Below are 15,950 nucleotides of genomic sequence, written 5' to 3'. Positions count from 1 at the left end.
CACTTCACTGATGCTAGTGTTGTCCTTTGTTGGTTTCCTTAACCTCTTCACGCCCCTAAAAACTGTTCCTTCAGCTACCCACCTGTCAATATTAATTGTTTCCTGATACCCTGGTTGATAACCTCTCTAAGCCACAGTTTTCTCATCTGCAAAATCACCTAACGACACTACTTACTTTACAGCATTGCCCTGAAGTTTAGTGAAATAATATGAATACGTAGCATAGAACCTGGTAATTTTGTAATAAATGTGATATATTTATATTATTGTTGTTATTAAGAATTGTTTACAGAGAATATAATGTTTTCTCTCTGAGAAATTTTGTTGGATAAACTGCACAGTCCTTCCAGCACAATGATTTATTATCTCACTTGTGATCCTTGCCCAACAAACAAACTCTGTTCTCAATATCAAAGCCTGTACTTAGTGATGACTGTTAGTTCTATCAGTGTCTTGCAAGAATGCTAGAAGAAAACTAAGTTTTTTTTGATGGGAAAAAAAAATTAGCAGCTTTCTTTCTTCTTAGAAAAATCAATATGAACGTGTGGCCAGTTTCAAAGTCATGTTCCATGGAGAAGTGAGTGTGTACTGCCAGTTACAGTAATGATTCTGCTAAGTTGTATATGCATTTATAGTCTTCTCAAAATTCCAATCGATGTTTGATCCACGTTCCCAAATGAATAGCTCGGTTAGACTCCTGGTGTTATCACAATCATGATGTTTTCCTGTATATCCCAGGTAGTTATGAAGACCAAGAGAAGGACTGAGATCCAGGGCCCTTTCTGTAAAGTTCTTGTCTTTGCAGTTTTTCATCAATTTACATAGGAGTCTGCCCCCACTAATACTTTCTGCAAAATACGTGTTATATACTTCTCTTGCTAACCTGGAATTGCTTTCCTACATTTTATTCTTTCCATATGTATTGTCTGTTACTTTCAGTGCTTTCACTGATGACTGCATTCTCTCCCTCCATTGCTGGAGCCATGGAAAGAAGAGCCATTTGGGGTCTGTATTTTGACTGAATGCAGAAGGTCCATTTCCCAGTACTAAACACTTCTGATGTAGGATCATTAAGCATTCCCTAAGCAAGAGTAGTTTATGTGCCCTTCAACTTAGCCATCATGCCCATATTGTGGTGCTTTAATGGATACTTAGTGCAAGTTCACTGTGTTTTCACGTATATGTGTGGTTATCACAATCTGAAAAAACAATGAGCCTCAACAAAAGAACTAAGAAAAGCAAAATCTCTATTGATCTCTGAAATGCTGCTTGCTGTGTTAATGCTCACCTACTACACATGGCCATGTAAGAAGTCTGTTTTAAATATTATAGTTTCGTGAAGCATCTTACATTAGGCATTCTGAATATAAGATACCCATCAGGAAGAGGTCCTGATAATCCGTAGTCCCTATTCTCCAAGCTAAATGTGTACATTTACTACATATCACATTCTCCGAGAACAGTACCTAAGAAAGTACTGTTCTGTGTGGTGTGAGCGGTGTTTTATGACTTACTCATTTGAGGAATGGGTGTCTTAACTCCAAGACAGAGTCCATCAAGACCAAATACCTCTATAACAGTATTTAGAAGGGTTTGATTTATTGCTGTAGTTTTTAAAGTTCAGACTGTTTTTAACATCTTTAAAAGCTTTTATTTATTATTTTTTTTAATTTTTAAATTTATTTGTTGTCAAATTAGCTAAAATACAGTGTCGTCTTGACTTCAGGAGTAGATTCTCATGATTCATCACTTACATACAGCACCCAGTGTTCATCCTAACAAGTGCCCTCTCAATGCCCAACACCCATTTTCCTCACTCTCCCAACTCCTCACCCCCATCAACCCTCAATTTATTCTCTGTATTTAAGAGTCTCTTAAAGTCTCTATGGACTTCTGTTAAGTTTCTCAAGTTCCACTTATGAGTGAAATCATGATATTTGTCTTTCTCTGACTGACTTATTTCACTTAGCATAACAACCTTCAGTTCCATCCATGTTGTTGCAAATGGCAAAATTTCATTCTTTTTCATTGCTGAGTAGTATCCCATTGTGTGTGTGTATGTGCATGCAGTTCATAACTTGATGGACATTTGAGCTTTTTCCATAATTTGGCTATTGTTGAAAGCACTCCTATAAACATTGGGGTACATGTGTCCCTATGAATCAGCACGCCTGTATCCTTTAGATAAATCCCTAGTGCTATTGCTGGGTCATAGAGTAATTCTATTTTTAAATTTTTGAGGAACCTCCACACTATTTTCCAGAGTAACTGCATGAGCTTGCATTCCCATCAAAAGTGCATTCCCATCAAAAGTTCCCCTTACTCCACATCCTTGCCAACATCTGTTGTTTCCTCAGTTGTTAATTTTAGCCACTCTGACCAGGGTGAGGTGGTATCTCAATGTGATTCTGATTTGTATTTCTCTGATGATGAGTGATGTTGAGCATCTTTTCATGTGTCTTCTTTGGAAAAGTGTCTATTCACATCTTCTGCCCACTTCTTCACCGGATTATTTGTTTTTTTGGTGTTGAGTTTGGTAAGTTCTTTACAGATTTTGGCTACTAACCCTTTATCCAACATGTCATTTGCAAATATCTTCCCCCCTTCCGTCAGTTGCCCTTTAGTTTTGTTGACTGTTTCTTTTGCTGTGCAGAAGCTTTTTATCTTGATGAGGTCCCAATAGTTCATTTTTGCTTTTATAATTCTTGCCTTTGGAGACAAAGAATCCTTGCTAGACAAGAAGTTGCTGCGGCTGAGGTCAAAGAGGTTGTTGATTGTTTTCTCCTGTAGGATTTTGATGGTTTCCTGTCTCACTTTTAGGTCTTTCATCCATTTTGAATTTATCTTTGTGGATGGTATAAGAAAGTGGTCCACGTTCATTCTTCTGCATGTTGCTGTCCAGTTCTACTAGCACCATTTGCTAAAGAGACTGTCTTTTTTCCATTGGATACTTTTTCCTGTTTTGTCAAAGGTTAATTGGCCATACATTTGTGGGTCCATTTCTGGTTTCTCTATTCTATTCCATTGGTCTATGTGTCTGTTTTTGTGCCAATGCCATACTGTCTTGATGATTATAGCTTTGTAATACAGGCCAAAGTCTGGGATTGTGATGGCTCCAGTTTTGGTTTTCTTTTTTAGGATTGTGTTGGGTATTCGGGGTCTTTTGTGTTTCCATACAAATTTTAGGATTGTTTGTTTTAGCTCTGTGGAGAATGCTGGTGCTATTTAGATTAGGAATGCATTGAATGTGTAGATTGCTTTGGGTAGTATCGACATTTTAACATTTGTTCTTCCAATGAATGAGCATGGAATGCTTCTCCAATTTTTGTATCTTATTCAATTTATTTCATAAGCTTTATATAGTTTTCAGCATACAGATATTTTACCTTTTTGATTAGGTTTATTCTTAAGTAATTTATTGTTCTTGGTGCAATTGTAAATAGGATCTATTCTTTGATATCTTTTTCTGTTGCTTAATTATTGGTGTATAGAAATTCAACTGATTTTTGTACCTTGATTTTATATCCTGTGACTTTGATGAATTCATGTGTCAGTTCTAGCAGTTTTTTTGTGGGGTCTTTGGGTTTCTATGTAGAGTACAATGTCATCTGTGAAGACTCAAAGTTTGACTTCTTTACCAATTTGCATGCCTTTTATTTCATTTTGTTGTCTGATTGCTGATGCTAGGACTTCCAATCCTATGTCAACAACAGTGATGGGAATGAACATCCCTGTCGTGTTCCTCATATCATGGGGAAATTCTCAGCTTTTTACCTTTGAGAATGATATTAGCTGTGGGTCTTTCATATATGGCTTTTATGATATTAAGGTATGTTCCTTCTATCCTGACTTTCTTGAGAGTTTTTGGTAGGAAAGGATGCTGTATTTTGTCAAATGCTTTTTCTGCATCTATTGACAGGATTAGATGGTTCTTATCCTTTCTTCTATTAATGTGATGTATCATGTTGATTGATTTGCAAATATTGAACCAGCCCTGCAGCTCAGGAATGGATCCCACTTGATCATGGTGAAGAATTATTTTAATATACTGTTGAATTGAATTTTCTAGTATCTTGTTGAGAATTTTTGCATCCATGTTTATCAGGAATATTGGCCTGTAATTCTCCCTTTTTGCAAGGTCTTTGCCTAGTTTGGGAATCAAGGTAATGCTGGATTTATAGAATGAGTCTGGAAGCTTTCCTTCCATTTCCATTTTTTGGAACAGCTTTTGAGAAAAATAAGTATTTACTCTGCTTTAAATGGCTGGTAGAATTCTCCTGGGAAGCCATCTGGCCCAGGACTCTTATTTGTTGGAAGATTTTTGATAACCAATTCCATTTCTTCACTGGATATGGGTTTGTTCAAATTTTCTATTTGTTCCCTTTTTAGTTTTTGGTAGTGTGTGGGTGTGTAGGAATTTGTCCATTTCTTCCAGATTATCCAGTTTGTTGGCATATAATTTTTCATAGTATTCTCTAATAATTGTTTGTATTTCTCTGGTGTTGGCTGTGATCTCTCCTCTTGCATTTGTGATTTTGTCTATTTGTAAATAAACTCTCTTGTGTCCTCCCTTGGAGCTGCTGCTTTCCATGCAAAGCTATGCACCCACATATCCAGTAGTTCTTGGAGCTCATCAAGAGTGAACACAGCCTCCCTGGACCCCAAGTATTCAGAGACAGGCAGGGCTTCCAGGTTGGGGATCTGCAGTCCATGCTCTGTATCTTTGGGTATTCAACTGATGGATTCCTTCAAGTAGCAGAAACTTCTACCTCATGAGCACTTCTGAGTCTGCAGTTAGGATCTCAGTTGGGCCAGCTGCCCATTCCTCTCCTGAGGTGACTGCATAAACTGCCTGCATGACAGGATGACATGAGGTGAATGATATAGGCACTGTGAGGTGCAGTTAGGCCACTATGAACCTTCTGATGACTTATCACGAGGAGGTTGATGGGCTTCTGGACCTCCTCAGTAAATCCCAAGTAACTGAAAGTGCAGAAAGCAAAAACTTTCCCTAAGGGTGGCTGGGAGGGGGGTGGCGGTGTGGGGGAGGTGGAGGGTTGGGGGGACAACAACTGAAACTTAGCAACAGCCAGATGGAAGAGACTTTGGGTGCCCTATGTGGGAAGGGCAGCTTCCTTACCCTTTTCCAGGACCTCCACATTAAAAATTCGGAATTTTATAAAGAAAACAAATGGTCAGTTACAAAATAAGTAAATTACCTATTGAAATGAGAACTGTTTCCATGTAAACATAATTAGCTTGATAGCTATAATGTACAATGCTATTGGAATACAAGCCACTGCCATTGCAAAGTAATCTTCCTTTGCTCACAGCATTTTCTGATGTAATTGTACAAAGTAATCCTCATATCTCACTGCATGGCGGTCACTGGTGTAAGGATTCAGAAAAACCCCTGATCCAAGGGCAACCAATGTCCTGACTGAGTTATTATGATTCTTTCCCCTAGAGGTCCATAACTTAGACCAGACAAATCCAGTTAGTTTTCTCTGAGCAGCTGAACTAAGAAACTAAAGTCATATAGATCCAATGCCTGACATGATTTCATAGTGACCATTAGGAGGGATACTGTGTATGTATGACACTAGGCAGACCTGGACATAAAAGAAAAGAGGAGAAGTATCAGAGAAGCTGAGAAAAAAAAAATAGTTCCAGGTTCAGTGAGAGAGGAACAAAATTCCAGCCCACCCCCAATTTTATGAAGGCTAACTCAACGCTCTACATTTTCTGTTTTTTTTTTCCCTTTTCTTTGCTTATTCAAGAGTTTGTAAGATTTTGTCCTTTGAAGTTAAAACTCATTTTTGTTTAGTAGTTATTTTAAAGTTTATTTATTTATTTTGAGAGAGAGGTGGGGAGGAGAAGAGAGAGAGGAGAGAGAAAATTCCAAGCAGCCTCTGTGCTATCAGAACAGAGCCTGACATGGGGCTCCGACTCATGAACCACAAGATCTGAGCTGAAATCAAGAGTCCGACACTTAACCGACTAAGCCACCAGGTGCCCCTACAATTCTTTTTTAAAAATGACACACTAAATTGCTACTGGCAAGCATTGATATTATATTATAGTACTTGTTCACAATGAAACAGTTAAAGTTTATTTGCATCAGACAAGGGTCTGAAAGTTTCAGTTCCTCATCTTCTTGTCTAAAATGCCTTGATTTTCTTGTGGGTGATGTATATATAGTTCTTGTGTCATTCTTGTCTCTCAGGAGAAGTAACATTCTTATGCTGGGGCCTTATCTGTTTCTCCATAGGAATTTGCTTTAAAATTATTCAGGGATTATGATCTCCATAGTTGTGCTTCCCAACTCATTTACCTTTTTGCAGTGTTCTACAAAATGTCTAAAATTGACTATAAAAATATTAATAGATATAATATATAAAGAGACAAATCTCAAAACATAAAAAAAGTATGTAGTGTAAATATATTCTTTCACCCCTCTGTGCTATCACCACCCATGCCTTACTCCAGAGGCCACCACTACTCTGAGACTTAGACAATATTTCCGGTTTTTATAGTTTGTTATTTTTAATATTTTGAGTATGCACTGCACTGTATTTCAAAAACGTAGTTATAAAAAATGCACAATTTCTTTTCTCTCACCCTTCCCCCTCAGTCCCACAACTTTCTCTTCCTGGGAGAAATTAACCTTACCATTTTTTTGTGTACGCTTTTAGAATTTGTAAAAATTTTAACAATGTTTTTAACCAGCTGTTTTTGATAAATAACTGATATACAACACTGTGTGAATTTAAGGCATATAGTTTAATTTACATATACCATGAAACGATTACCACAAAAGACTTCACTAACATCTATCTTTTCAAAGAGTTAAAACAAAAAGAAAAATCTTTTGTTAATCTTCATTAAATATTTGGTTAAATTCACCTGGGGAAGCCATCTCATCCTAGGCTTTTCTTCATTGGGTAATCTTTGATTACTGATTCAGTCTCCTTACTAGTAATTGGTCTATTTGGGTTTTCTATTTCTTCCTTATTCAGTCTTGGTGGGTTGTATGTTTCTAAGATATTTTCCATTTCTTCTAGATTGTCCAGTTTGTTGGCATATATTTGTTCATAGTAGCCTCTTATAAAACTTTATACTTCTCTGGCATTATTTGTAATGCCAAATAATTGTTTTTCATTTATAATTTTGTTGATTTTGGGTCCTCTCACTTTTCATTGGTTAGTCTAGCTGTGGGTTTGTCAATTTTTCATATCTTTCCAAAGAACCAACTCTTAGTTTGGTTAACCTTTTCTTTTTTTTCTTTTCTTTCTTTCTTTCTTTTTTTTTTTTTTTTTTTTGGATTTTATTTTTTTCTGCTCTAATGTTTATTATTTATTTTCTTCTGCTAACTTTGGGTTTAGTTTGTTCTTTGACTATTTCCTTATTGTGTAGAGCTAGGTTGTTTACTTGAAATATTCCTTGCTTTGTAGTATAGGCATTTATTCCTATGAACCTCCTTCTTAGAACAGCTTTTGCTGCATCTCATATGTTCTGGTATGTTGTGTTTTCACATCAGTTTATCTCAAGAAACTTTTTTTATTTTCCTTATTTTTTCTTTTGTGATACAGTGGTTGTTCAGGAGAGTGTTGTTAAATTTCTATGTGTTCATGAATTTTTCAGTTTTCCTTTGTTGGTGATTTCTGTTGTGTCCATTGTAGTCATAAAAGACAGTTGGTAAGATTTCAGTCTTTTTGACTTCACTAAGACTTGTTTTATGTCCTAACATGTGGTTTATACCCCTTCAAAAATGTTCCTTGTACACTTGAGAAGAATGTATATTCTGCTGTTGTTGGATAGGAAGTTCTGTTTATGTCTGTTAGGTCTGTTTGGTCTATGGCCTGTTCAAATACACTGTTTCCTTATGATTCTTTGTCCAGATGATATATCCATTGTTAAGAGTGAGGTATTAAATGCCCCAACTATCATTTTATTAGTTTATTTCTCCCTTTAGCTCTGTTTTTGTTTATATATGTGAGTGGTCCAATTTTGGTCAGATAAATATTTACAATTATTTTATCTTCTTGATGGTTGACCTCTTTATCATTATATAAAACTATCTTCTTTATTTTTACTATTTTTAGTTTGTTTGTTTGTGTTTGTTTCCAAAGTATAGCTACCCATGCTTCTCCTTGGTTATTATTTGTTTTGTTTTTTGTTTTTGTTTGTTTTGTTTTTTTGTTTTTTTCCCAACCCTTCACTCTTAGCCTATATGTGCCTTTAAGGTTAAAGTGAGTCTCTTTCTTTTTTTTTTTTTTTTTAATTTTTTTTTTTTCAACGTTTATTTATTTTTGGGACAGAGAGAGACAGAGCATGAACGGGGGAGGGGCAGAGAGAGAGGGAGACACAGAATCGGAAACAGGCTCCAGGCTCTGAGCCATCAGCCCAGAGCCCGACACGGGGCTCGAACTCACAGACCGCGAGACCGTGACCTGGCTGAAGTCGGACGCTTAACCGACTGCGCCACCCAGGCGCCCCAAGTGAGTCTCTTTCAAGCAGCATACTATTGGGTTTTATTTTTTTATCATTTAGCCATGGAAATACTTTATGTATGTACAAGCAAATTGTCTCTTAGCTCACCCCATTGTTAACATGAAATAGTGATGTATTATGCACATTTATGTGTGCTTTGCTTTTTCTACTTAATATATCTTAGAAGTTATTCCATAATGATATATAAAGAGCTCTCTCATTCATTTTCATGGCGACTGCTCCCATGTATGGATTACTTAAATAGTCAGCTGACTGACATTTAGATTTTTTTCCTTCTTTTGAATTATGAGCAGTGTTTCATATGTTTAGTCTACATTTATGTTACAGTCGTTTGTAATATTGATAGATATTAGTAAACTGCACTCTACAGAGGCTATACCAATTTACAATCCAACCACGAGTATGAGCCTATTTCCTCACAGTTCCTAATATAATAGCACATTAACTTTTGATTTATGCATCTATGTATTAATCATATCATATATTATATATTACTAGATATATTATTAGATATAAAATTATTCAATATATACTTAAATATTATATTATCTTTGTTAATCTGAGAGGTAAAATATTACATCTCATTGAATTATTTTGTTTTGTAATTGAGTCTTATTTTATATATAATAAAAGTGTTCAGCTCAAAAATTTTTACGTATGTATACACCTGTGTAACAACCATCCAAAATAAGACATAGAACCTAACCAGTACCCCAGAATCTCTCTTGCTTATTTTTGATATCCAACTTCCCCAGAGATAAACACATTCTGACTTTTACCACAATAGTTTTGTGTATTTTGTAATATAAATTATTGAATATAAATAAAATCATAAATATCAAGACTTTTGTTTCTGACTTTTTTATGCAACACCATGTTCCTGCAAATCTTGGAAATTCATTGTTTTAGGTTATATATATAATTCCATTTGTTAAATATATCAGCTCTGTCTTTTTAATTTTGTTTTTAAAATTTTGGAATTTTCTATTTAAGTGAGATTGATATCTTGTTTTTTAAAGACAATTTGCATTTTTAATAAACTTTCAGCAAGAAGTTTTTTCCTTTTTCTATTAAGAATATGCAACTATATATATGATTAAGTCTTATCATATATATATATATTATATAATCGTACATGTATTTTTTTTTTTTTTAATTTTTTTTTTCAACGTTTATTTATTTTTGGGACAGAGAGAGACAGAGCTTGAACGGGGGAGGGGCAGAGAGAGAGGGAGACACAGAATCGGAAACAGGCTCCAGGCTCTGAGCCATCAGCCCAGAGCCTGACGCGGGGCTCGAACTCACGGACCGCGAGATCGTGACCTGGCTGAAGTCGGACGCTTAACCGACTGCGCCACCCAGGCGCCCCTCGTACATGTATTTAGATGTTGTTTGTGTCACAATTATTTTTCCTATTTGCCAATTATCTTTTAAATACTTCACCTTTCTTATATGATTTTCATCAATTTTTAACATTCTAAGAAAGATCTACATTCCAAGATTATTTTTAAAAATCCATGCTTTCTTAAGTGATTTTATAGTTTAATTTTCTACATTTAAGTATCTGATAAACTCTATTCTAGTAAAAAGTGTAAAGTATGAATTCAAACCAACCCCTGACAATTTCTCTTTTTCAGAACCTGACTTTCAGATCTTGCCTTACAAGAAAGTTGTGTGGACAATGGTCTCTGTGTCGGCTACTTGTCACACAAAAACAAAATTGAGCCTCAATGTGAGATTCAGGCAGGGACAAGACATCTCTTTTCCTCAAATAAATTTCAAAACTGTGTAATGCTGTGTAATTAGACCACAAATAGTATACGATAATTGCTTATGAATGTTTTCTTCACAAACCCCACCCAAATGAATACAGAAATAAACAAACTTTCAGGAAGATACTACCTTTCTCCCTGCACAAGATTCTGTGCTGGCTCCCAAGTCACTCTTTTACTAACAGTGGGGATTTAAAGCCGCAAAATATCCCTGGCAATGAACAATGGTGACTTTATCATGTAGTATAACACTAGATTCATCAATTTGCATTCCAGCAGACATGGTCCCAGTTAGTTCAAAATAAAAGAAACAACAACAACAAAAAAAAAAGTAAAGTAAATAAAAGTTTCTCAGTGGCTGAGAAAAGTCTTAAGTAATCAATACATTCCCTACAGAAACTAAGGCAGTGGAGGAAAGGAAAAGAGATGTAAATCGAAAATTGCAGGAGCATCACTCTGATGTAATTTATCTGGTATAAAATGGAATAAAAAGACCCATTATTTCAACATTTAACTGCAGTGTTGCTCAATTTCTCCAAGCTGCTCTATCTCATATTTAAGTAAGATGTACTTCTGAGAAGGCATATCATCTAAAATCATTCTGTGAGCATAATGATCATGGGCCTGTGGCCAATACGTTACAGAATGCACAGTATATAGAGGAAGAATGAGCCCCAAAATTTAGAGAATGCAACTGTCCTGAGCTAGAACTACTAGACCAGGTCTATAAAATATTACTTTAAGTTTCTTAAACTAGGTTAGCATTTTTCTTATCCTATGGTCTCTCTGCAGTTCAAACTAGAGCAAAGAGCATTCTGCATATGAGATGTATATTAACAATCTGCCTTTTGCTGAGAAAGTCCAATACTAAATTGCTCAAATAAATACTTTAAGCAATGATCACCTTTAAATAAGGCTAACTTCTGAGTTCATCTCAAAAGCAAACTTCTTTAGTTTACCTTCAGGACCAATCCGACTACTTTGGGCAAAGTCTCTTATAGAACTTATGGACCAAGAGACAAGAAAAGTGCAATCATCAGAAAAAGGGGCCAAGTTAGAGTGAGTTTGCAAAACTATTAATTTCCCTTTTGCTAAGTAAATGCCTGTTTTGATTCCCAATATCTAATTATGATTTTTGACGAAGTCAATGGAAAAAGATGTACTAGAAAGTTAAACACTGTTCAGTGTAAAGGACAAATGACTCGTGAAAGTGATGACAAATGAACGCTAGTTAGAATTTCCATGTAAAGACACATATGTCATGGATCTAGATTCTGTGCCTGGAGCGTTGGACTCTGACATATTCTGTGACGCAGTAGAGTAAATAAATGGCTCTGTTTCATTATAAGAATGTGTGTGATCTGGAAATGAATAGTAATGAAGGAATGTTTAAGTTTGAAAATGATAAATGTGATTAAGTATCAAGATCTATGCTTATTAAATTTAATCATCTGAAACAATAAAATTCAATTCAGTGCAACTGACATTTATAAGGAAATTCATACATTTCATGCACTGTGCTGAAACTTTAAACTTAGAAACTATTTTTTTCATTATAAAAGTATTATGGTAATTTTCTATTTCCAGGAAAAAAACTCATGTTCAAATCTCCCTCACCTAGATGCAACTTGAAAAATGACAGAAAATATCTGAAAATTAAGATTAGCGATGCACATGCAAACTTGTGAAAAATAAGAGGGATTCACAGGACACTGCAGCTATAGGACATCCATGACAAGTGATACTGGAGGGTAAGCCCAGTGCTTGGCACAGGCAAGCTATGCCAGTAAGGTGGCACAGTCCCATGTGGGAACACTTACAAGTCAACCGTCCCAAGAGGTCACCCCACTATAGTCACAGAGGAAATGGCTATAGCTACTAGAAGACAGGATGTTAAGGATTCACGAAAATTAAGACAAAAAAAAAAATCGGAGGAAGGCCAATATTATCATAGAGGCACAACAATAAAGAGATCTTAAGTTGAAAGAAATTAAAGTTATGAGAAAAATCACAAGAAAGCTTTAAAATCTGTATGTGAGACGATGAAAGGAATCATCACTGAAATTAAAACAGGATGCTATAAAACAAAAACAGATGATAAGAAAGATCTAATGAATGAAAAATTTAGTTGTTGATATGAAAACAAAATAAATAGGTAAAGAGCAAATTATACATTTTGAAAAATTAGTGAACAAAGATCAAACTTAGAAGTTCTTCCAGAATCAAATAAAAACCTAAAAAACAAATTAGAACTGATAAAAAACAAAAGAGCAGAAAATTATGGAGAAAAGTAAAGGTTGTATTTGACAAGAACAATGACTTATAAAATTTGCAATTTAATCACTGAGGGAGATAAAAGATCCCAGGAGTAATTACAAAGAGGTAAAAAACAAAAACAGTAATTAAGTACCAGTAGAAAAAAGAAGTAAAAATTAGAAGAACAATGTCGGTAAATTTATACCAGTAAATTTGAAAACCTAGTTAAAATGAAACATGAACAAATTTCCAGAGAATATCAAAAATTATTAAAAACAAATTTTAAATATGAAAACATGCACACATACACAAAATTACCAAAAGTACAGATATCTTTATGGAATCTTCAAGGAAAGGACAATTATCATCTAATGCAAAATGTTTTAGAACACAGAACTAGCTCATTACTGACCCATTGATTTTACAAGGCATGATTTCAGAGTACCAGTATCAACAATAGACAAAAGCTGAAAAACAGAAAATATACAGCTTTTTCTTATAAACATAAGTGAAATGCATCAACAATTTTAAAGTGCATAGAAATAATAAAATTCAACAAGACTACTGTATACAAGTTCAACATACAAATTCAATTATTTCTACACAAGAGCAACAACCAACTAAAACTTACTTTATGCATTTTATAAATGTATGATACATTAGTTTTGTTTCGTAGTATATAATAAGTGGTACAAGCATTTTATGGAGACATTCCAAGAAGGTTTATAAAAAATGAAGAGTCTTAAAGTCTAGTTATGTAACTGTAGGGATGTGTCAGTTCTATGTAGAAATCAATTCCTGTAAATTGATCTATAAATCCAAATTAATATCTTTTAAAATCCCATCAGAGTTTCATGGAACCTCACAACCTAGTTGATAAAATTAATTGAAAGAGTAATTATGTACAAATTAATCAAGAATTTTTTTGAAGCATGAGGTTGAGTTGATATAAAGTCCTTTAAAGAAAAATCAAGATATGAAACTATGCTAATTAAAACAATAGTGTTACAGTAACAGTAGGAGAATAAATGTTGCTGATATTGCTATCAGTATCAATATGGGAGATATATTGTATGCATATGCGTAAACAATCACACGTGGGTATACCTTCAATCTATATGAATCTATCTTATACTCTGACAATTTGACTTATTTTTCTCCCTTAAAAAAAATGCTGCAGAACTCTACTGTCTGTGCCCATAACACTATTTCACTGCTTTTGATAACAGTGAAGTTATCCCATTTCATGGATATAACTTTAAATGAAATAATTTCATTATTTATTTGTAATTACATTATTTTCAGTAAGCAAACTTGTTGACAAACTCACTACCTAATATGAAGATATCAGTGAGGAATATTCCCCTGAATGGAATTTCAGGAACAAAGATATACAAATTTTAAGTTAAACAAAAGAGTATCCCATGTTCTTTGCAGAAGATCAAGTTTACTGTCCCACCAGCTGTGCTTATAATACTATTTAAGCCAAGTCTTTGTTTGGCTTATTTGTGTTGAGTTACACTCAGAAAATCTCTCCCTGATCTAATGGTAGTTTCCCCATATGTTTTATTTAAAACATTTATTTAAAACATTAAAATGTCTCATACATTTTAATGAAAGGTAGGGCTACAACATCCTTTCCATTTCTACATTCATAAACAAATTTTTTATTATCTTTAGCATTTTAAAGACTTATAAAACAAATCCATAGCTTTATTTTCTAAAAATGCTAATTTAGAATATATTATAAATAAATGTTATATATAGTTAAAAATATGCCTCAGAATAAATCAAACAAAAATTTCAAAACCTATGTTAGAAAATATGTAAAACTCCACTGAAGTACATTAAAGGCAATGTAAGGAAAGAGAAAGGCATGTTTTTCTTAGAGAGACCAATAATATATTATGTCACTGATTTATAAAGCAATCAATAAATTCATTTCTACCTCCAACCAATGAGCAATGGTGTTTTTCACCTTGATAAAATGATTATAGTTTCCAGAATAACACACACACACCACTAACAACAAAGGAAAAGATGGAATAATTTGATTACATTAAAATACATTCATGCAGTGACATCCACAAGATGGCAGAGTAAAGGGTTCCTCACTTGTGTTCCCCATCAGGAATACTAATTTGGCAGCTATTCACGGAAAACAGTGAATTTGTGGGGGCTTTGGAATCCATATTTTTGAGAGGTCAGTCCCATGCCCAGGTAGCAGGTTCATAGACTGTGGTCCTAGTTACAGACCTAGAAACAGCACTAATCTCTGTAGATTCAGTCATAGCCTGTTTGACCTGCCACCAGAGCCATCTGCCAGGGACATGGCTGGGAAGAGTCATGTCCTATGTTCCTGGGCCCCAGGTAACAAGCCCTCCAAAATCTGTCTTTTGTTGTAGGCCCTGAAGCATCCAGTCACCTGGCTCTAGCTCCTCTCAGTCTTGGTCCAGAAGCAGTTCTATCCTTACAGGGACAGCACAGAAGATATACACACTGAGGCAGGCCCATCAAATTTTGTCTGACTGCGTATCCTGAAACTGCTCTTTAACTTGGCTCTAGCCCCTCTCATCTGGAGTTGGGAGTAATCCTGAATGCACAGGAGCCATGCAGGAGACACACTCATCCAAGCCCAGCGGAGCAGGCCTGCTGACTTTGGTTAGATAGCAAATCCTGGAAAGGCTCTATATGCAGCTCCAGTCCCTCTTAGTCATAGTCTGGGAGCAGTACTACCCCCTCAGGAACAAGGTGGAAAACACCTGAAGGCAGACACATAAGAATGCAGCATGACTTCAGATCCTGAAGCAGCCCTGTGAGCTACTGGCAAGGCCATCAAGGCAGGTCTGCCTATCCAGGGACCAGACAGGATCCGCGCCCACCAGAAGCCCTGGAAACAGGTACACCAATCATGGATCTCATAGGAGACAAAGGAGGTAACTATATATAATTATATCATCAAGATAATATATAAGTTGTAAACTTAAGTGCAACCACATTTAAGCACTTCAATATATAAAGCAAATATTAACAATTGGAAATGTAATATGAAAATTATTTAAAAATAAGAAGATAACTCTTAAAGACTAAGTGGGAATTTGGAGGTAACTAGAATTCAATTATGCTCACATTGTATTAATGTATATACGTCACATAGAAGAAATTGTTCCACTATTTGTCATAGTTCCAGAAACTTTTCCCCACGGCCTTTACTTTAATTTCAAGCCCTGCTTAATCCTTTTCAGGGTTACTTTCTCAAAAAGGAAAGGCTGAAGGCACACCTTAAAAAAGGCATAAGAAAAGAGCAATCAATTCTGCATTTAGTTTATCCAAAACAACAGAATATACATTCTTCTTGAGTGCACATGGAATATTCTCCAGAATAGATCACACAAGGGGTCACAAATC

The sequence above is a fragment of the Leopardus geoffroyi genome, chromosome A2, assembly GCF_018350155.1.
Source record: "Leopardus geoffroyi isolate Oge1 chromosome A2, O.geoffroyi_Oge1_pat1.0, whole genome shotgun sequence".
NCBI lineage: Eukaryota > Metazoa > Chordata > Mammalia > Carnivora > Felidae > Leopardus > Leopardus geoffroyi.
The sequence above is the reverse complement of the archived record's forward strand: the minus strand, read 5'-3'. Positions refer to the sequence as shown.